We start from the raw sequence: 22,985 nt of genomic DNA on the forward strand, positions 1-22,985 counted from the left end.
GCCTCCAGGCCCAGCTCGAAGATAAAACCCCATCCCTTCTGGGGGTTAAAAGGGCCCTAGTAGGTCGGGCCCCGCACCCGGAAGGTGGCGTTCCTAAGGTTGTCCTTTTTGGTGTAGGTCCTGGACAAAACCTCCGCCTTCCGTTTCTCCCGGGCGGCAATTTCTTTACCCAGCTGACGCTCCCAGTACGGAGCTTCTGCTGCCTGATCCGGGTCAACCTGCGCGGGAGACGGGCCCAGACGGAGTTCCTCCGTGCCGGCTACAACCGGCACCTTCAGCAATGGGGGACCCCGCTGTGACGAGGCCTGCTCTGCTGCCTGGCAGCTACTTCCCCACCGTGCCTCAGCCGAGGCCGGGAGTCTGGGAGCGGTCAGCGTGACTTGCGGCACTGGCTTCCGCTGTAATCTCAGGCGCTGTGTCCTCCGGGACCGGGATCAATGCTGGGTTCAGGGCCGAATGGGGCACCTTCCCGGCGTTTCTTTTGCGTGGCGCCGGTACGGGTGCTGGAGCAATGATAGGCTCAATGCCGTCGGCTTCCGCTGGTGGGTTTTTATATATATATTTTATTTTTTATTTTATTTTTTTTAAGAACCCCCATTAACTCTACTTTTTATTCAAATTATCCAATTTTAGTCAACAAAAAGTGCTACCATCAGGTAATCAAATAAATCTCTTTACCCCCAAGTTTCATATTACCTGTCATCCCAAATACAAATACACTTACCCCTGATTGTCTCTTCTCTTGACAGGTTTTTTCACACCTACCCAGTTGGCTCTTCAGTGCCACTCTGAGCCTCCATTTTAGTGCATTACCCTGAATGAATTTTATATTTATTTAATAAAACCTATATATTTTTATATTACCAGTATTATAGCGTATCATTTACCACATTCTCACCCATATCTAATTATTGTATTTATTTTTCTGACCGACACCCCCACATAAACCCCTTCTTACCCACTCTAGTGAGCGCAGTAGTACTTGTATTATATAAACTTAGAAGGATTCCCCTTCTGCAGCTCGTGGGCTGCATTCTAGCAAGGTTCCTGTTATTGTGCCCCCTTTTAGACCAAAATAAATACTTTATAAAGTGGTACCTTTTCGTATGCAAATCTTGTTAATCGTACACGGGGGCGGGCTGTCTGTACACTTTTTTACAAGTGTAACAGGAGAAATTGCACATCAAAATGTATGATGCCTTATCTTCTGAGTATGCCAATACCCCATATGTGGTCAAAAACGACTTTTATGGCACAGTATAAAGTGAAGGAGGGAATGAGAGCCATATTTAAAGGGAACCTGTCAGCAGAAATTTTGCACTAAACCTAAAAGATTCGCCTTCTGCAGCTTTTGGGCTGCATTCTAGCAAGGTTCCTGTTATTGTGCCCCCTTTTAGACCAAAATAAATACTTTATAAAGTGGTACCTTTTCGTGTGCAAATCTTGTTAATCGTACACGGGGGCGGGCTGTCTGGTGTCCGTTATTCTGCCTCCTGCTGCTTTACGCCGTCCCTCATCACTGAATTTCATACCTCATGACTCCACCCAGTGCGCCCGAGGTCTGGCGCATGCGCCGTGCCACTCTAGGGGGGTCAGTTGTGGGGAAGCGCCACTGCTTAGGAACATTAGAGACTATTCAGACATGACAAGGCCGTCCACAATTTATTCCAGACAATTTTCCGCTCTAAAATTTAAATGGTGCTCCTTCCCTTCCGAGCAATGCCGTGCGCCCAAACAAGTAGATTTCCAGCACACACAGGGTATTGGTATACTCATAAAAAATTGCACAACATTTTAAGGTGCTTTTTCTCTTGTTACCCTTGTGAAAATGCAAAATGTGGAGTTAAAATAAACAATATAAAAATAAAATAATTGTTGTGGGAAAAAAGTAACATTTTCATATTTTCCTTCCACATTGCTTTAGTTCCTGTGAAGTACCTGAAGGGTTAATAAACTTCTTAAATGTGGTTTTAAACAGTTTGAAGGGTGCAGCTTTTAGAATGGTGTCACTTTTGTTGGGTATTGTCACCTAGGCCCCTCAAAGTCACTTCAAATGTGATGTTGTCCCTAAAAAATGATTTTGTAAATGTTGTTTTGTCGCAGTCGGAGGGGACGCGCTCGCCACGCTCGGGTCCGTGGCTTCTGCTGCTGCTGCTCGGTGGCTCGAGCGGTGGACCGGACCCGGGGACTCTAGCAGCGCTCCTCACCCGTGAGTGAAAAGGGGGTGGTATGTTTAGGGAGATTGTTCGTGACGCCACCCACGGGACATGGTGATGATGGCACCACCACTGCTGGTGACGGGGATCCCGGGAGAGATGGTAGGGAGCAGCTAGGATGTTGTCTCCTCCGTGGGTAAGGGTTGGTGATCCCGGGGCCCGGTGGTGTAACGGGGAGGCTGGACGGCTGGGGTGCAGGGTTGCAGGGACAGCGCGGTGCAGTGCCGGACGGCACTGGTGTACTCACTCAGACAATCACTGACAAAGTCTCTAGTAAACCAAAACGGCCGGATGGACGGGTCCCGCAGCCGGCTGCAGCGTTGTTGTGCTCTCCCCGGACAGCTGATGGTGGCTGTCTTTCCCTGCACCTGTGAAGATGTTCTTGACTCCTGTGGATGCCCACCGGTAGTCCGCTCCCCGGCGTATAGGTGCCGTAGGAGCCCGTTTTGCCCGCAGGCGCTGGCCCTTAGATCTCTAGCCTGTGGCGGTGGCTGTATATCCTTTCTGGGTGGACTGTTGCCTTCAATCGGGACTTGGTTCATAGGAAACCCCTGGGGTTCCTGTCACATTCGGATTTGACTATTGACGGCGGCTCCAAGCCTGGTCGGAGTTCGATGGCCCTGCCTGTGTGCTTAGCTTCACTCCGTTCCCCGGTCCGGTACCGGCGGGCCGACGCCCGACCCCGGTCCTTAGGGCTCTGCGGAGTTCCACCAACTCCTGCAGACGGCCACCACCGTCTGCCAACCTTGCTGTCAGGGCCTGGGCTCCTACCCAGACACCTGAAGTGTTTACTCCTCTCACTTTCACCTCCAAAACTGATCTGTCTCCTTTTTCCCGCCTCCAGGCCTGTGAACTCCTCGGTGGGGCTCCGCCCCACCTGGTGTGGACATCAGACCCTGGAGGGAGGCAACAAGGGTTTTTGTCTGACTGTTGTTACTGTCTAGGGTGGGGGGGGGTGTTGGTATGTCTGTGACTACCTGGCTAGTCCAGGGAGTCACAGTTGCTGATACAATTTGAACCTTTCTAACTTCCTAACCAAAAACAAAAATGATGTTTCAAAAAATTGCGCTGATGTTAAGTAGATATGTGGGAAATGTTATTTATTAACTATTTTGTGTGACATAACTGGTTTAAAAGTTTGAAAACTTGGAATTTTTTGCCAAACTTCTTATATTTTCACAAATAAACACAAAAAAGTATTGTAAACCAACTGGGCGTAATCAGCAGAACATTGTTTGCGGGAGTCTGGTTTTTCCCCTCTGATGCTGGCCAATGAAAACATCGCACACCAACAATAAGGTTATGCGGTGTACGGCCAGGTGGCTAAAGGGAAAATTTGCACCTTATTTGCTGGTTCACAAAGCTTTAGGCTAGTTTCACACTTGCGTTCAGCGGAGTCTGTCACTATGGAGAATAGCGCAGTCCGTTAACGCACTGCGCTATTCTCCATAGACTTGTATGGATGACACACTGTAACGCAAGTGTCAGTGTTGCATCCGCCGGCCGACGCAGCGTCGTTATTTTGACGCTGCGTTGGGCGGAAGGAACGCAGCATGTAACGTTTTTTTGAGCAGCGGAATCCTTTGTATTTCACAGCGCATGCTCTCTCCGGCTCCCTCCACCCGTAACCAGGGTACACATTGGGTAACCAAGGAACCCTGGTTACGTGTGCCAGGAGCCCGACACTTCCCTACTCGGCTCCGCCCCCTCCCCGCACTCCGTATACACACACACAATCGCACGCACACACACAATCGCACGCACTCACACACTTTCACACTCACTCACCTGTCCCCCAGCGATGCAGTCCCCGCGGCACTGACGTCCTCAGCCATGGCCCTGCTCGGCTCCACCCACCGCACTCCGCCCTTCGCTCCCGCCCCCCGCATACATTGTCGGCGACCGAACGATCAGCTGATCACCCGGCCACCGGCTACTGTGAGTGATCGGCTGATCACCCGGCGGCCGGCTACTGTGAGTGATCGGCTGATCACCCGGCTACTGTGAGTGATCGACTGATCACCCGGCGGCGGACTAGCGATCAGCTGATCGTTCACAATAGTCTGCCGACGGTAAAACTATAAAAAAAAACTAAACAAAACGAATTGCGTTGTTTTGCAGCATCCGTTGTGCCACTATATGCAACACATCCGTTGCATCCGTCACACAACGCAATGCAACGGATGCCGCTCAACGCAAGTGTGAAACTAGCCTTAGCATGTTGAGGCACAGAAAAAAATAAGAAAAAAAACCTTCTGGAATCAATATAACAGTGCCAATTGGCGTGGGTAAAAATGTAAATATACACTGAAAGTCCTCCTTAAATTTGATAACTTCATATAAATCACAATGGAAATGCTTTTCAGCACTACTCACACGCCCTGCAGTGAAGTGGTGTGTCCAGGAAGTCCAGCAGCTTCTGAAGAAACTGATCTTTGGTATTTTAACTCTTTATAGCTCTTCACAAGCTGCAGATTTAAAAAAAAAAAACATATTAGCAATATTTACAATGTACACACACAAATTGCTTTATCTCCCTAATACACAATAGAGGAGTTTTCTTAGAATTTTAACACAACAAAGATGTATCAATGTATGCGAATGAGCGTTTCACTAATGTATCAAAATGGTGCATTCCGTATGTTAAATGTGCAAAAATTACATTATAGAAACGGTTTTTGCATTTATTTAGAACTGAGTAAAATCTAAAATGCTAGGTTGCTACAAATAGGCATATGACCTGTAACAAATATGCGGCAACAATGGCAGTATAAAGATGGAGTGTACAGTATCTACAGTAGACAATATAAACAGGTATTCCAAAAATAAAGAGATCTTTTATAATATGGGTGAAAGGAAAAAAGTCAACACAAAAAAAAAAAAAGTGTTTTCAAAATAGATAGTGGGACCACAAAATGCAACCAGAATCACTTCCAACAAGTCAGCACGTGCAACTAACTGTTGTATTCTGCTGACGTGTGTACACGTCTAATATTAGACTATTGGGGCGATGAATCATGTCAATCTGGCTCTCTATATACAATGTCTATGGATAGGGGGCTGATAATCACAGCAGGGGGCATGCCGAGCTACCTGACCATGTGCAGCAATGATAATCTACTGAAGCTAAAACAAACACTTTGTTAACAGACGTATCACTAAAAATCTGTGTTAGGCCCCCTTCACACATCCAGTAAAAAAAAAAAACAAAAAAAACACGCGTGGCACATTCTGTGTTCTAAATCCATGTGGTTATTCATGTATCTATGTGACACGTACCTGAAAAAAATGGATGATACTGAAATGGAATAGATAGATAAATAGATATGTAGCACCCCTGCGGTAACAGGTGCCACAAAAAGCTACAAGCCCTGTGGAAGCTCAAGTCTCAGACAACTGTGCCAGTAAACACACCAGCACCTTCAGGACACACACCCAGAATCAGGTTGGGAGACTCCCTAGTAACAGGTGACAAGGCTGGGCACTACTGGTTAATAGGCAGCCAACCTACATGGAGAGACCTAGACCAGGGGGAGGGGCCTGTGGCCTGACAGGAAGTTGTCAGTTGACAGTTCAGTTGACGGTGGACAGCTGAAGTGTAAGGACCTGTGGTAGTAACAGCAAGCCACTACAGGAGGGGAGTAGCTGAGGAGTATGTGACCCGACTCCACGAACCGTGGGAACCTGTGGGAGCAGGAATCGAGTGCCCTCACTACTCCGCACACAGCAGGGCGCAGATCCCCGGGACAGTTAGTTACTCCAGGTCCACTGTCAATTCTGCCATGCGAGGGGGTCTCGAGGATCCCTTGTCACCAAGGAAACGTCTGAGGCAACAGCAGCACAGAGAGGACCGGAACCAATAACCTTAAATAGTCCGCGCTGCCAGCGGTAGGACACAGACACGCCAGGTGGACCTCCAAGTGTTTCAGGCCAGGGAGGACCACACCAGTAAAGGGTGCACAGGTGGGCAAGTGGCCCAGGTCAAACTGGCACAGAGAGACGGGACTCTGGCAAACCTGAAATCCGGCACGTTCCCAGGCCACGTCACCAGCTGTGAGTAAAAAGACTGAACTGCAATTGCCCTGTCTGGTCTACATTATTATCGCCGTGCCTCGCACTATCCTCTACACCGACCACAGGGGTCCCGAGCCCTGCTCGCGGAGGGCCAAACTATCATCTCTGCCCCCACTCTATCAGCCCCAGCAGGACTTGGCAGCGGTAGCCTCCACAATTACTGGCCACACACCGCGAGTGGCGTAGTCACACTCTCACTATAATCCCAGTTTTATTTGAATCCCTTTTTTTTTTATTTTATTTTTAGTTTTTTTATTTTTATTCGGAACCGACCCCAGGGGTTAGGGACCAGGCACCGGCCACGACCCCCACTGAGTGCTACCAGCCTGGGACCAGGGTATCCCATTGCCCCAGGACACCATAGACCAAAAACTGGCGTAGTCGGCAGGATTGTAACTAGACCCATGAAAACGGGTGACAAGCGCGCCTTATGGATGGATTATTTCAACGTTTTGAAAAAAGCCTTATGGATGGATTATTTCAACGTTTTGAAAAAAGCCACCATTTCGGACTGTAAAACTGCTGCATCACAGCTTGGAAGGGCGCAAAACCAGAGCCCCGCCCACGAAGCCCAGAGCGGAAGCAGTGTCACCGCCCAACCCGGAAATTCACCCAGTGCCCCAGCCCCGCGAGAGTGGTTCTGAAAAACCAAGGGGGAGAGCAAGATAGACGGCAGCGGCAGTGCGGCGGGATCAGGTCAAAGAGCGCCAGTAGCAGCAGCAGCATCCGGAGCAGCAGCGCTGATCATGCCGATCCCCCTACCATATGTTCCAGGAGCGGCGTGGCTCCCCTAGTATGACGGTAAACCGGATACTTTAAATCGGCTTTAAAACGAAGATATGTACAGTACTGGACATGTATGCAATGACTGGCAAACAGCGGGTATCCGTTTTCCTGGGACAGTTAACCGATGCCGCTAAATTGGCGGTGGAAATCTGGTTGGATGCTGATCGGGACTCAGTGACTACCATTTTTGAAAAGCTGCGGCTTGCTTTTAAAACTCGCACTGAAGCGGAGTTGCAAATGTGGTTTTATAATTGTCACCAATGATCGCAAAATAACATCAGAGACTATGCCCTCCGGCTCCAGTCAAACCTTAGGAGTCTGAAATATGTAGATCCTGTTAATGATCAGGAAGCTAACAAAATGCTGGTTGAACAGTTCCTACAGGGGTTGCAGTCGTTTGAGGATTGCAAGCAATTGCATTTGTGGTCCTTAGAACATCCCGATGTGGACTTTGCTGTCTTAAAGGATCGAGCCATCAAGGCCCTGCAACACCCTGCTATTGCTGACCGGGTGTCTTCTCCAATTCCAGGCACCCTTGTAACCGTGAAACAAGAGACTTCTGCAGTCACAGTGGAGACTATTGCGCACACAGCAGCATCTGCTGCCTCCTCTGACCTACGTTCCCAGGTGCAAGAACTGAGCAAGGATGTGGCCTCGATTCTGAAAGCCATGCTGCTTAAGCCGGAACCCAAGTCATCGGAGAAGATCCAGCTAGCTAATTGCCCTGAGGATGTCCCCTGGATGCGAGCAAGGAGGATTCCCCCACTTTGAGGAAGATCCAATGACCGTTGCGACTCGACAGGACGACCTATTTGCAGGCGTTGCAGCAAATCCGGACACTTTGCTCGACTGTGTTCTTTTAACGAGCAACCCCTGAGGCCAAGGGCCAGTCCCCAGGAATAGATTTACAAGGCCCATATGATTGGCATGACCGATATGTGGGAGGACGACCCATTCTATTCATCACCTTGGATGGGATCCCAACATACGCTTTGTTGGACACCAGTTCGCAGGTAACCACTATACTTTATGTACTGTATAAAAGATTTTGGTCTGATGATGAGCTCACCCGTCCGAACTCTGATCTCACCATATATGCTGTCAACGGGTTAACTACTGACTCAAATAGAGTTCAAGCAGATGACCATTAAGGTAGGGAGGGTGGAACTCAAGCACCAAAGGTTGATTGTGGTTGCAACTGACACCAATGAGAAAAATCCCCAGGTGATCCTAGGTACAAATGTAATTGAGAATTGCCTGGGTGAAGTGATATTTTTGCTTCAACAGCTTGCCAAAACCGCCGATGCTGGACAGCACAGGGCCCTGCAAAAGGAGATTCGAGCCCTCCTGCTGAGACAACAGGTAAACCTATCTGGTGGGGAAATTGGCAAAGTACGTGCAACAGACTCTGTCCCTATTATGTTACCCCCAAGAAGTGAAATGATGATATGGTGTAGGCCTTAGAGGGCAGGATTATCAGGCCATGGTAAAACCCGTATACTCAGAAAATTGGTCTACGGTACTAACAGCCCGTTTGGTGGTTGATGTGCGCAGGGGTAGGGTACCTGTACGCATATTAAATTGTGGTGAGGAGGAGGCTAAATTGACAAGGTATGCCACAATTGCCAAACTATTCACTGTCAGTGAACATGCACTTAAGGCAGTTAAATCCTTAGTCCCATCAGAGCCGACAGAGGGTAGCTGTACCCCAGAAAACTTAGAAGGATGGTGTCAAGAGCTACACGTGAGAACGGACTCTACTCCTTCTTACCAGAAACAAGAAGTCTATTGGGTAGTAAAGGAGTATGAACAAGTTTTATTAAGCACCCCCTTGATTTTGGGAGGGTAAAAGGGGTATACCATCACATCCCCTCAGGAATTCATCCCCCCATTAAAGACCTATGCCACCACCTCACTATCAGTGTGCCCTGGAGATGTTACGGGACATGAAGGAGGCTGGGGTTATCAGAGATAGTTGTAGCCCCTGGGCAGCTCCCCTGGTCCTAGTCAAGAAAAAGGATGGCACAATGAGAATGTGTGTGTAAATTATAGACAGATAAATTGCATAACACATAAAGATGCTTACCCCTTACCACACAGAGGAATCCTTAGCTGCATTGAAAGCTTCCAATTGTTTTTCCACCTTAGACCTTACCAGTGGGTATTGGCAGGTCTCTGTAGCAGAAGAAGATCGCCAGAAGACTGCATTCACAACACCCATGGGACTGTGTGAATTCAACAGTATGCCATTTGGACTCTGCAACGCACCCGGGACATTTCAAAGACTGATGGAGTGTTGTCTGTGACACCGTAACTTTGAGACCGTGCTATTTTACCTGGATGACAGTGTATTCTAAGACCTATGAGGAGCACCTGAAGAACCTGGCTGAGGTATTTGATTGTCAAAGTACGGGATGAAGCTGAAACCATCCAAATTTCACCTGGTGAAGCCCAAGGTTCAGCATCTTGGACACGTGGTCAGCGCAGAGGGTCTAGCACCAGATCCAGATAAGATCACTGCTATCCAGAATTGGGCCAGGCCTACTACTGTCAAGAAGGTATGTCAGTTCCTGGGCCTCGTGGGGTAGGAGGTATATCCCAGGCTATACGAAGATGGCAGCACCAATTCAGGATCCCTTGGTAGGCCAGAAGGCCAAGAGCAAGTCCTCCAAACTTCCATTCCATTGAGATGAAAAAGAGGAGAATGCCTTCAACCTCATGAAGGAAGCCCTAACAGGTGAAGAAATCTTGGCCTATCCTGACTATAATCTACTATTCGTGCTGTACACTGATGCCAGCAATGTGAGACTGGGAGCTGTGTTGTCGCAAGTGCAGAAGGGCAAGGAATGTGTGGTTGCCTATGCAAGCGGGAAACTCCGTCCTACCAAAAGGAACCCAGTGAATTACAGCTCCTTCAAGTTAGAGTTCCTGGCCCTGGTCTGGACAGTGACAGAAAGGTTCAAGCACTACCTAGCATCTGCCAAGTTCACTGTGTTCACGGATAACAATCCTCTAAAGGCTGCTTTACACGCTTCAATTTGGTGTGCGATCACATTTGCGATCGCACACGCCCCCATCGTTTGTGCAGCACGGGCTACTTCCTGTAGGGGGAGGGACGTTCGGCATCACAGCGACATCACACAGCGGCCGGCCAATAGAAGCGGAGAGGCGGAGATTAGCGGGACGTAAACATCCCGCCCACCTCCTTCCTTCCACATTGCCGGCGGGACGCAGGTAAGCTGTGTTCATCGTTCCCGTAGTGTCACACGGAGCAACGTGTGCTGCCACGGGAACGATGAATGAGTATTTCTGCTCGTTCATTGCTGGCACACACTACGATATGGCTAACGATGCCGGATGTGTGTCACTTACGACGTGACCCCGCCGACATCTTGTTAGATATATCGTAGCGTGTAAAGCCCGCTTTACTCATCTGGACACTGAAAAGCTGGGTGCACTAGAGCAGCGCTGCGTGGCTCGACTAGCAAACTACGAATTTACCATCAAGTATCGAGCTGGTCGCAAAAATGGCAATGCCGATGCCCTGTCCAGGATGTCTCACCTGCCAGAGGATGGAAGAGATGAAGATGGACTGGTAGAAATTGAATTACCAGCCTTCCATCGCCTGAGGACATCACAGTGTCAGCAAGTCCATTGCAGAGGTGCAGAAGGTGTCTTGAATCCCTTGCCACATCAGCAATGTAAGGAAACTCAGGACAGTGATCCAGCTGTTGCCATGGTCAAGAAGCTACTAACACAACCAGACTCATCTGAAACCAGGTGCGCCTCAAGAAGCCCAACATCTGTGGAAAGAGAGAGGTCGACTGTTTATCCATCAGGAGAAACTGTGTAGGTGGTTCATCAACCCAAAGACCCAAGACAGTGTACCAGATAGTAGTCCCGAAGAGAGATGTCCCAATGGTATTGGAAGCTTACCATAACAGGACAGGACACTTCGGCTGGAAGAAGCTTGAAGTACTACTGCGTGACAGGTTCTACTGAATTAGTATGAGAAAAGCCATAAGAAAATTGGTGCAGAAACTGTGGTCCTTGCTGCTGAAGAAGAAAACACCATGGTAACCAGAAAGCACCGCTGCAGCCAATCACCACCAAGTAGCCATTGGGACTTGTAGCCTTAGACCATGTCAAACTGACGCCCAGCAGAAGTGGCTATATGTATGCCTTCACCATGGTGGACCACTATTCCAGAATCCTTGTAGTTGTCCCAGTAAAAGACTTGACTGCACAGACAGCTGTAAAAACATTCCAAGCCTAGTTTTGCAAACCTTATGGTTACCCTGAAAAGGTATTGACGGATCAAGGTACTGCCTTTGAAGCAGAAATCTTTCAAGAATTTTGTAAGCTGTACAGTTGTAAAAAGATACGCACTACCCCTTATCATCCACAAACAAATGGTATGTGTGAACAAATTAACCAGATAGTGATTGAATTATTGAAGACCTTACCATTGGAAGAGCGGAATCTTTGGCCAGAGAAACTACCTGACTTCTCTACATCAATATTTCTGTAAGTTCTACAACCTGTACTCCATGTCTCATGAGAGCAAGACCAGGAAAATTGCCAATTGACCTTGAAATGGGAATTGAAACTCCAGAAACCCATGCACCAACTGCTGATTGGGATGCTACTCGTCAAGAATAATACAGAAGAATACAAGAATGTGTAGAAAGAAGTTTGAACCAAAGTAGAGAAACAAGAGGAAGAGTATAACAAAAATGCTCCTGCAATGTCTTTATCTCCTGGAGAAGTTGTCTTAAAGAGAAAAAGGAGAACTCACAAGCTTGATGATCAATGGAAAGCAGAACCATATAGTGTGCAACCTTCTAACTTTGATAACAGAAAAACTTGTGTAATCAGCAAAGATGAAGGGAAGACTACAGCAACAGTTTCAAGAGATCATCTTAAGAAATGTCCAGAACAGTGGAAGTTCACAGAGAAGACTCCATGTCCATCTCAACCAGTTGAACAAAAGGTGATACACACTGTACTAGGTGACTTTCTAGAAGATTGGCCTCAATATAATGGCGCCATCATAGTGCCAGTACTCCCGTTCCCACAGCCTGCAGAAGCACTAGAAAACCAAGAAGAAAATGTTCCAGTTGCTACAGAAGCTGCAAACGGTGAATCTGTCAACCCTGTAGTAAGACTTCGTAGTAGCATACATTCACCTAGTGTACCTAGCACACATAGATACACTCGCAACACAAGCGTTAGTAGGATACCTGTATTGTGCAGATCCACTCACTGCAACATAGTTCAGCCCCCATCCAGGTATGGAGAATGGGTATAAAAAGTATAAAATGTGAAAATGTAAATATTGTAAATTGTAATTGTAAATCGTTATCAACTGTTAAATAATGAGTTGTCGACCCTACAGAAACTTTACTCTATGAACGTTTGGGTCACTGTTCAAGTTTACAAGTTTAAATATGGACCAGAGTCACAGGACTGGAAGTGACATAAACTCTGTTGTATATAGTTGTACTGTGGTGCCTTAAACCTGAGTTACTTGCAGACTGTCCTCGTACAGAACTGCTCCCAGGAGAGGACAAGACGCAGGAAGGGTCTGTGGCTGAGCAGGCCAAGACCCACATCCCCATCAGGACCAGTGATTGACTCTCCAGGACCTTGTCAACTATGTTTAACCTTTTTGTTACAGGAAAAAGGACACCAGGGACTTTGGGTGGGAAACCACTGGACAGTGGTACCATAGACTCTGGGTAGTGGGTGGCAAGGCAGGTTGGAACTCTACCCAGGTTAATGCAACAATTAAGGAATGCGCCTCCTGAAAGGGTTGAGAGTGTACCCAGTTTACTGTTGCAATGTTATAATGTTATGCACTTTGAAAATGCAGTAACCTGTTTTAACTTGCAGCCCAAGGACGTGCTGGATTTAACCAAGGGGGAATGTAGCACCCCTGCGGTAACAGGTGCCACAAATAAAGCTACAAGCCCTGTGGAAGCTCGAGTCTCAGACAACTGTGCCAGTAAACACACCAGCACCTTCAGCACACATACACCCAGAACCAGGTTGGGAGACTCCCTAGCAACAGGTGACAAGGCTGGGCACTATTGGTTAATAGGCAGTCAAACTATAGGAAAAGACCTAGACCAGGGGGAGGGGCCTGTGGCCTGACAGGAAGTTGTCAGTTGACAGAGTTGAGTTGACGGTGGATGGCTGAAGTGTAAGGACCTGTGATAGTAACAGCAAGCCACTACAGGAGGGGAGTAGCTGAGGAGTATGTGACCCGGCTCCACAAACCGTGGGAACCTGTGGGAGCAGGAATCGAGTGCCCTCACTACTTCGCACACAGCGGGGTGCAGATCCCCAGGACAGTTAGTTACTCCAGGTCCACTGTCAATTCTGCCATGTGAGGGGGTCTCGAGGATTCTCCAACACCAAGGAAACGTCCGAGGCAACAGCAGCACAGAGAGAACCGTGACCAATAACCCTTAAATAGTCCGCGTTGCCAGTGGTAGGACCCAGACATACCAAGTGGACCTCCAAGTGTTTCGGGCCAGGGAGGACCACACCAGTAAAAGGGTGCACAGGTGGGCAAGTGGCCCAGGTCAAGCTGGCACAGAGAGACGGGACTCGAGCACACCTGAAATCCGGCACGTCCCCAGGCCACGCCACCAGCTTTGAGTAAAAAGACTGAACTGCAATTGCCCTGTCTGGACTACATTCTTACCACCGTGCCTCGCACTATCCTCTACACCGACCACTGGGGCCCCAGCCCTACTCGCGGAGGGCCACACCATCAGCGCTGCCCCCACTCTATCAGCCCCAGCAGGACTTGGCAGCGGTGGCCTCCACAATCACTGGCCGCACACCGTGAGTGGCGTAGTCACACTCTCACTATAATCCCAGTTTTAGTTTAGTTTAATCCCATTTTTTTTAATTTTTATTTGGACTGACCCCCAGGGTCACGGGACCAGGCACCAGGCACGACCCTCACTGAGTGCTACCAGCCTGGGACCCGGGTACCCCATTGCCCCGGGGCGCCACAGATGGATAGACATGGGGTCCAACCTATTTTTGATAACCAGCATAGGCAAACCAGCAACTGCGACTCTTAGCTATCTACTGTACCTTGATTGTTAATGAAAAAAAAGAGAGGTTCCCAAGGGGTTTTTGTTTGTTTTGGGTTTTTTTTTAAATATTTAAATAATTTTTAAAAAATGGCATGGGGTCCCCCACATTTTTCAGAGTTAACCAAGGTAAAGCTGACAGCTGGGGGCTGCTATTATCAAGGTGGGAAAGGCCATGGTTATTTGGCTCTTTCAAGCCTTAAAAATAGCAGCCCGCAGCCACCTCAGAAGTGGTTCATCCATTATATGCGTCATTTCTGATGTTTTACTCAGCTGTTCCCGATTGCCCTGGTGCGGTGGCAATCGGGGTAATATGCAATACAATACACTACCAAGTAGTCCACAAAAGCGAACCTGAAAGACATAAAAAGGGAGAATTAAAAAAAATAAAAAAGGCAGGACACAGTCCCTTGTTCACCAATTTATTCTCAAAATAACTCCTACACAGCTCTGACGTGATGCACATGGAGGTCTCACAACGTTCCCAGCATCAGTCACCCAGCTTATGGAGAACGTTCAGAGAATGAGCCCCATAGGCTGGAACAGCAGCCACTGCCTGGTCTTATGCTGCACTCCGCAAGAGGCGGCAGCGGTGTAGAGTGAGTATGTCATGAGGTTACCGCAGTTCCTCACACAGAGGGTTGCATGAGAGCTGGCTGCTGTGAACTGCGGTAACCTTCTGACGTCACCGCTCGTCCCTGCTGCCAGCTCTTATACTACCCTCTGTGTAACCCAGAGGCTGTGAACTGCAATAATCTCATGTGATCACGGCTCTGCAAAGCGAGACGGCAGTGGCTCGGTGAACACCGTGGGACCTCCATGTGAATTGTGTCAAAGCTGCTTTCATTTCTTTTGAGAATAAATTGATCTGTGTCCTGTGCTTATTTCTTGAATTCTCTCTTTTTATGTCTGACAGGTTCACTTTTGTGGACTACTTCAGATATGTTGGAGTATAGTGGAACTTCATTGCTTCATTCTTTTTAATAAATTGGTGAATGAGGGCTATAGTCAATAGGTGTTTGTTTGTTTTTTTTGTGTGTGTGTGTTTTTTTCGCTTTACATTTACTGCGTTAGTAATGGGGGTCTGATAGACGGCTCTGCATTACTAACCCCTGGGCTTAATGCCAGCTGTCAATTTACAGGCGACATCAACCCCAAAAATATAACCCCGATTGCCACCACAACAGGACAATTGGGAAGAGCTGGGTAAGGCACCAGAATCTAATGGATGCACCTCTTCTGGGCTGACTGCAGGCTGCTATTTTTAGGCTGGGAAAGGCCAAATAACCATGATCCTTCCCGTCCAGATAATGCTAGCACCCAGCTGTCTGCTGTACCTTGGCTGGTTATGAAAAAAAGAAGTGGGGGAATCAGACACCGTTCTGTAAATTTATTGAAATAATAATAAAAAAACAAAAAAAAAAACAAAAAAAAATAATAAAAGGATGGGGATCCCCTCTATTTTTCATATCCAGCCAAGGTACAGCAGACAGCTGAGGGTTACAGCTCGTAGCTGCTGCTTTACCTGTGCTGGTTATCAAAATAAGGGGGACCCAAAGTCATTTTTTTACTTAAATTAGTTATTTGGCTAAAAAGCTGTGCTCTAGCATTTAACTATCATTTATCTATCTTTACACATCTTTTACACATAAAAACATTAAATTTCATTATAATCCATTTTTTCCCCAATACATGTCACACAGATGCCATCTGTGTGCTGTAAGCATTTCATCTGTGCTGCTGGAACCAAATGGACATGTCTCCATGTGGATGACACTATTACGCATGTGGTTCACACGGACACAGTCCATTTGAAAACACGAAGGTGTGCAGATCACCATTTAATTTAATTAGTAGGCGTGTGAACAGGTCTCCGGCACATGGGAAAATGGACACCACATGTAGCGGAGACAGGGACATGTGAAGGAGGCCTTAACCATTACAGCATGCTGTCTTCAGATTACATAACAAAAACCAGGTGATTGAGGGGCACTGCAGCGAAAATTTGAGATGCTGCCCCCTGACTGCTGGCCCCTATCCATGGTTTAAATAGGTTTCCCCTGAAAAAAGACACTGTCCTGCTGCCCCCGCCTCTGTAGTGTGACTGGCCCTCGCCCCGCCTCCCGGATACTTGTCACCGCGCTGCCCAGCTTCCAGTCTCTCTGTTGCAGGACCCGGACCTGTTGGGAAGCTAGATACATGGACCCGCTCAGGAAGCGCGGTAAGAGAGGTATCAGCAGGGAGGGAAGCTATCTGCTCACGGCGCTTTGAGCAGTGAGCGGCTCCCTCCCTGCTGAGGCACAAGCGATATGTGCCGGCTAGCGGTGTTCTGAGGGAACTACCCGCCCGCCGGTCAGCTTGGGCCTATGCAAAGTTTGCTATGGCACCACCCACCCGCCGCCCTGTCACCGCCAGCAAAGGGAAGCAGGGAGAGTGCGGGGCAGGCTACGGGCCAGCGCAGTGAATGTGCCGACCGGCAGATGTAAGCAAAACCCCCCCCCCATACCCCCATTGGTATGCCTCAGAATGCCACTTTATCCCCCAGTACGCTATGGGTGCTAGCCTGGAAGGAGCCAGGGGCCACCTGGATATCCCGGTGAGTGGGGGAATTAAGGGGTACGGCCAGGCCTCACTTCAACTGTGCAGGTCGAAGGGGGAGAAGGGTGGGAGATGAGCGTTGGTTGGCATTATGCAAGGAGCAGTAGCCAGCAGGTGGCATAGGCTCCACCTGCTGATACCCCACCTCCTTCACTAGATAGCGTGCCAGTGATTTTCACTCCTTTTAGGGGCCGGCATGACACGTCAAGAGGAACATCAAACATCCCCTCCCCCAATCCCCACCCATTTGACACCGTATGCACTGCCGGAGAAACTTAAAACACCCCCCCCCCCATCCTTCCGTTTTCGCACAGCGGGCTTCAGCATGTTATGGTGGCGGTTGGGGACGTGCCAATTGTGCTGTGCTGTCATTTGCAGGAACCCCGCCATGGTGCGGGCAGCGACCGTGACCGCACTCAGTCATCTTCACGGGCGTCGGAGCTCCGGGCGTCGTGAGCATCGTCGTAGCAGGGTTACATGTGTAGAGCTAGATCCCGTCGTAGCGGTGGGCGGTTGAGGTCGCCTCGTTGGCAGTCTCCATCTTCTTCAGACTAAGCTCTGGTGAGGTCCCGCGGTGGGATGAAGAGCATCTGAGTGTTGGTCTGGACAGCAGAGTTGCCGTTGGAATCGGGCGAGCAACTTCCAGAGTCGGGTCTGCATTTTTCCTGTATCGTTTTGGAGAGTACCATTATGTGGGAGTGCGGGGTGGGATAAGTGCCCCGGGGGAGTGGTAACGTGATGTCACCAGGCAACAGGATTTCCACCCAATTCTACATTCTGTCACTAAGTTATGTATGACCAACACCGTGGGTGTACTGAGGAAAATCACCCACCCCGTTGTTAAAGGCCGTTATAGTATCTGCCATTACTACCTCTTGTGGTAGCCATTCCACAACCTGACTGCTCTAACTGTAAAAAACCCTTTCCTATTTAGCTGCGGACTAAGAAGTCTTGTGCCAGTCCTTTATATTGACCACACATGTATTTATACATATAAATGAGATCTCCTTTGAGACATCCCTTTTCTGGGCTTAACATATCTAACTCTTTCAACCTCTCCTCATGTGGGCGGCCTCCATTCCTTACAATAATCTAGTTGCCACCTTTGAACCAACTAGAATTTCTGAATGGCCTTGTGAGGTAAATCCGGAGATATGACGATAAATTATGATATTCAGTCGTGTCAGTCAGCCCTCCTGATGTCACCCCCCCTCCCCTCACACACAGAGCTGCTTCTCAGATGCCCAACATCTGGAAATGTGTCAAATCCCCTAACACATCCAAAAGCAATCTCCTATGATATGGAGATTAGGTGTCCTCAGGCCTTTACAACAAAGCGAGAGGAAGACTCCCTGGGGGGTTGTGTCCATTCAAAGAGAGTGGACAGGAACCTAGCAAAACCAAAAGGAAGCTAGTCACCGCAGGAGAGCATATTGCTGGCTCCGTAATATCATACACAGTTATATTACCGTGCATCTCAGCCATACACCCCCTACATCGTTGGAATCGGGACTTCGACGTGAATCTCTGCATATCCTCGAAGTCTATGTGGTGCCCTGGGGCGGCGAGATATAGAGAACTGCTAGGAGGAGTCCGGTAAATGAGTCGTGCTTGGAATCAAAATGCAGAGGGCACCTGGGCGGATCTGATGACACCAGAACCGTCCTGATCGGACCTCCCAGTCCGGAGTTGTGGGTAATAGTCCCTTCTGGGATACTACTCTGACTCAAGGTAGGGGGAGTGGCAGTGCTTCCTGTTGTGAATGTCGGTTATGCTTTGGCTGCTGGGAGGCTCCCTCTTGTGGCCAGGAATGGTTTGGACATTGACCAGGTGTGTTGAGCAATGGGCGTTTCCATTGCTAAAGGGGGCTTTACACGCGATATCGCTAGCAATTCTAGCGATAGCGACCGTGTAAGTACCCGCCCCCGTCGCACATGCGATTGTTTGTGATCGCAGCCGTAGCGAACATTATCGCTACGCAGCGTCACACATACTTACCTGGTCGACGGCGTCGCTGTGACTGCCGAACAATCCCTCCTTCAAGGGGGAGGGACGTTCGGCATCACAGCGACGTCACCGCAACGTCACTAAGCGGCCGGCCAATGAAAGCGGAGGGGCGGAGATGAGCAGGACGTAACATCCCGCCCACCTCCTTCCTTCCTCATTGGGGCCGGCGGCAGGTAAGGAGACGTTCCTCGCTCATGCGGTGTCACACATAGCGATGTGTGCTGCCGCATGAGCGATGAACCACAACGTTAAACAACCCTTACCGATTTTTGACTTTGGGACGACCTCTCCATGGTGAACGATTTTCACCTTTTTTGAGGTCGCCTAAGGTCGCTGGTAAGTATTACACGCTGCGATATCGTTAATGACGCCGGATGTGCGTCACTAACAACTTGACCCCGGCGACCAAACATTAACGATATCGTAGCGTGTAAAGCCCCCTTAACTCTCTGCTTATTTAAATCCTGGTCTGATAGCAGGCTATGCCGGATGTCAGTTGTTCTTTGTTCACCAGCCTGCTTCATTCTGCTCCACACCACATCTACCGCAGATAAGTGCTTGCTCTTTATTTGTTGTTTGGTTCTTTTTACGCTTATCTGAGTTAGTCATTTGCTGTGGATGTTTTCAGTTTATTTGCTTGCAGGGATCTTCCCTTTCAGTTGCTTAGCTGGGAAACTCCCTGCAGTTATGTTTGGAGTATAGCTCCTTTTTGTCCATGTGTTTGTGGCTTTTTGAATTTGTAATGATTCTTGTTTTCTGTTCATTGGTATGACAAGAGCGCCTGGTATAGAACGGAGTGCAGATCGTGCGATCTGAGGGCCTTTTTGTACTATCAGGAATTTTGCAGGGTTTTTCTCTGGCCACCATCAGCCCCTTTTCCTGTCCTTTCCTATTTTAGTCAGTGGGGGCTTCACCTTTTGCTAATCCTATCATCTATCTGTGTATTGTGTTTTCCTATATCACCACAGTCTTTGAATGTGGGGGGGGGCTTGCTATTCTTTGTCTATTTTCTGAGGCAGAGAGTTATTCATCTTTCCTTCCTTTAGGATAGCTAGTTCTCCGGCTGGGTTCGCGGTGCACAGGATGTTAGTTCACCCCTCGGCTACTTCTAGTGTTGATGGTTAGTAAGGGGATGGCGGCCAGATTAGTTGCCAATGCTCTTGTCACCTTTTACCAATGATTTGTGGTGGTCTTCCATGGTTCCGAATCATAACAGCTTCCCTCTGAGGTCACGAAGGTAGGAGGGGACCTGGATTAAGCCAGGATTGATATACACAGTTCGGACATTTTAGCTTGTTCTTTTGCCGGGGGTCACGTGTGGATGCACCTGTGGGAAAAGTGCCTGGAAAACTGGTCTTACAGCACCCCCCTGTGGCCAGACGCACAAGGTAACTGCTTGAACTGTATGCCTGTTTGTAAACCATGCTTTATTCGTAACTGTACTCTGACCTATGTATATCCTGTAAATCCCATATTGTATATATTGTAGTTTCTAGTGTGGCTTAGGCCAATTAAATTATATAATTAATCTTGGGCTGTTCTGTTATCTCGATCTTGAATCCCACATCTGTGGGCTCGGTTAATAGTTACCGTAAATCGGTTGGTGGCAGCGAGTTTGTGCCAAGGATCATTGTGGGGCGGCCTGTGAGATTTGGGGAGGTTTTTATATATTCCGTCAGCGGAAGTCGGGGGAATATATACCCTACCCTCACCGGGAACCCTTCAATCATCGGCATAAGTAGAATAGCGGCCTCCTTGCTTATTGTCGGGCAATTCCATAACTGGCCTGACTATAAGAGGGGCGCTAGAGAGAGCGTCACGTGCTCTGTCTGTCGGTCGGGAGGTATAAAGGAGGGGTGTGACTCCCGCTTGTTACCCCCCGATCGTGACAGTGGTGGCAAGCGGTGGGATCGAGAAAATAGTGTGTGTGAGTGGGAGACCCATACTCCCAGACACTAAAGACTGCCAGCAGCAGCTGTGGCTGCTGGGGTCTTCAGACCAGACCAACACTAGAGTGTCAGAGTGCAGATACTGTAAAGTGTGTGGGTGCATCAGGTGGCAGTTCTGTGTCAGTGACCAAAGTCTGCAAGAATAGCAGAGAGCACCAGAGGCCACAAAGCTAAAGAACTGGCAGATGCTCTGGCCAGAGGCGAGGAGATGGAGGACGGTGTTGTGGACCGTGATGCGGAGGTTGTCCACGAGCCCTCCAAGAGCCTGATGCTAGAGAACAGCTCTGCAGAGGACATCGCATAACCTGGCACTCATGGACAAGATGAGGAGGAGCTCGCCCAAGGGTCCTCAACGAGCCAGATGCCAGTCCTCCACTCTGCAGTGGACAGTGAATCACCTGGCTATGCAGCGTGCCGCAGATCACCACGTGCCAATCCACGGAGCCTTCTACAAATGGCTATAGCCCTACTCCAGGCTGGAGACCGGGACGGCTACAAGGACCTCATGGCAGAGCGCAGGGCAGCGAGTGAGGCTGAGGCTGCGGAGCGGCAGGCAGCGCGTGAGGCTGCGGAGCGGCAGGCAGCGCGTGAGGCTGCGGAGCGGCAGGCAGCGCGTGAGGCTGCGGAGCGGCAGGCAGAGCATGACCACCAGCTGCAGCTAGCTCAGCTCCGGCCCTCATCAGCCACCCGTGACCTTTGAGACACCAAACTTTTAAAGGTCCAAGTTGAGGACTTCCCAGTGCTGGAGAAGGATGGAGACTTGGACTCTTTTCTGACTGCCTTCGAACGGACTTGCCGGCAGCACCACCTGGACAAAGACCAGTGGGCCAAATACCTGACCCCCCGTTTAAGGGGTAAGGCCCTGGATATCCTTGGGGACTTGCCTGCTGAGACAGATCAGGGCTATGACACCATCAAGCGGGCCCTGATCCAACAGTACAACCTCACTCCGGAGTCCTACCGCAAGAAGTTCCGGAGCCTACAGAAGGGACCAAAGGACTCCTGGGCTGACCACCGGCGGGCACTTGCCCGAGCCGCCGACCACTGGACCCAAGGCCTGCAGCTTACCACCGGACCGGAGGTCCTGGACTTGTTCATCACGGAGCAACTCTTGTGGAACTGCACTGAGGTTCTCCGCCAGTTCATCTGAGACCAGAAGCCAAAGGGGTCCACGGCTACAGCTGCCCTGGCAGATGACTACACCAACAATCGTGCCCCTGAGGCCAGGATAGCGGCCGCCAGCAGCACCTGGAGAGGGGGTAAGATGAAGTCTGCGACTACCCCACCTGCCCCTAGACTGCAGGGGGTGTCCCCCTCAACTCCCCTCTCCAGGCCCATGGCAGAACCAATGCGGTGCCACCAGTGCAACCAACCCGGACACTTTAAGGCCATGTGCCCTCAGCGCCCCAAGGCCCCGGCCCCGTCCCAAAAACCGCCCACGGTGTTGTGTGTGGGTGGGGGTGGTGGTAGGTCCCTGGACAACTTCCAACCTGTCACCGTCGGCCGATCTATGACCATGGGACTGCGAGACTGCGCCGCCGAGGTGACTCTGGTACGGCCTGAGATGGTGTCCCCCCAAGACTTGGTAGCCGGAAAAACCCTCGCTGTCTTCGGGATTGGAGGCATTGACCCGGCGCTGCCCTTCGCCAGCCTTTATTTGGACTCGGGCGCAGGACGAGGCGGGTGGGGATAACTGATCGTATTCCTGCCAAAGTGTTACTTGGGACAGATTTGGGGAGGATAACCTCCCAGTTTGAAGCCCCCGAATTCCCAAGGGCTAATCTTTCAGCCAGTACGGACATACCCCCCGACAATGTTGATGTGTTATCTATGCATGATGTAAAGGGAGGAGGGAGTGAACTCGGATTTTTCTGCTTACACAGACACCATAGACACATACACAGCTGCAGCTGTGACGGGGAGGGGGTTGGAGAAGGGTGTGACAATGCCCCTACAAGTGTTCAGCCAGTGAGCTGGGATTTGTTGCCCTCTGCAGGGATAAGCAGAGAGCAGGGTACTGCAGCAGGAGAACCGGGGTGTGGGCTACCACAGCAAATTCGGGGTCCCCAGAGATTTCCCAACAAGGTTCTGTTGCTGCAGCGGGGGAACAGGCAGGTGAGATTGGGGCTGGTCCCGGAGCGGAAGATCTCGGTGCAGGGTTCCCCCACAACCGGGGTGTCAGGAAGCCAGGTAGGTCTGCCTGAACCAGCAACTTGGTCAGGAACGGAGGAGCAAGCACGACC

General features: G+C 49.6%; 1 long non-coding RNA gene across 1 annotated transcript in view; it reads right to left on the reverse strand.

Moving 5' to 3' along the window:
• Positions 1–736: 736 nt before the first annotated feature.
• LOC142268477 (uncharacterized) overlaps positions 737–22,985 on the reverse strand; it is a 40,132-nt gene continuing 17,883 nt past the window's right edge. The window contains exons 2-3 of the long non-coding RNA XR_012734159.1: positions 4,593–4,684; positions 737–814 (exon numbers count right to left, since the gene is read on the reverse strand). This is a non-coding gene — a long non-coding RNA (uncharacterized LOC142268477). The remainder of the gene's footprint in view (positions 815–4,592; positions 4,685–22,985) is intronic.

This window comes from Anomaloglossus baeobatrachus, unplaced genomic scaffold (genome assembly GCF_048569485.1).
Source record: "Anomaloglossus baeobatrachus isolate aAnoBae1 unplaced genomic scaffold, aAnoBae1.hap1 Scaffold_3027, whole genome shotgun sequence".
NCBI classification, from domain to species: domain Eukaryota; kingdom Metazoa; phylum Chordata; class Amphibia; order Anura; family Aromobatidae; genus Anomaloglossus; species Anomaloglossus baeobatrachus.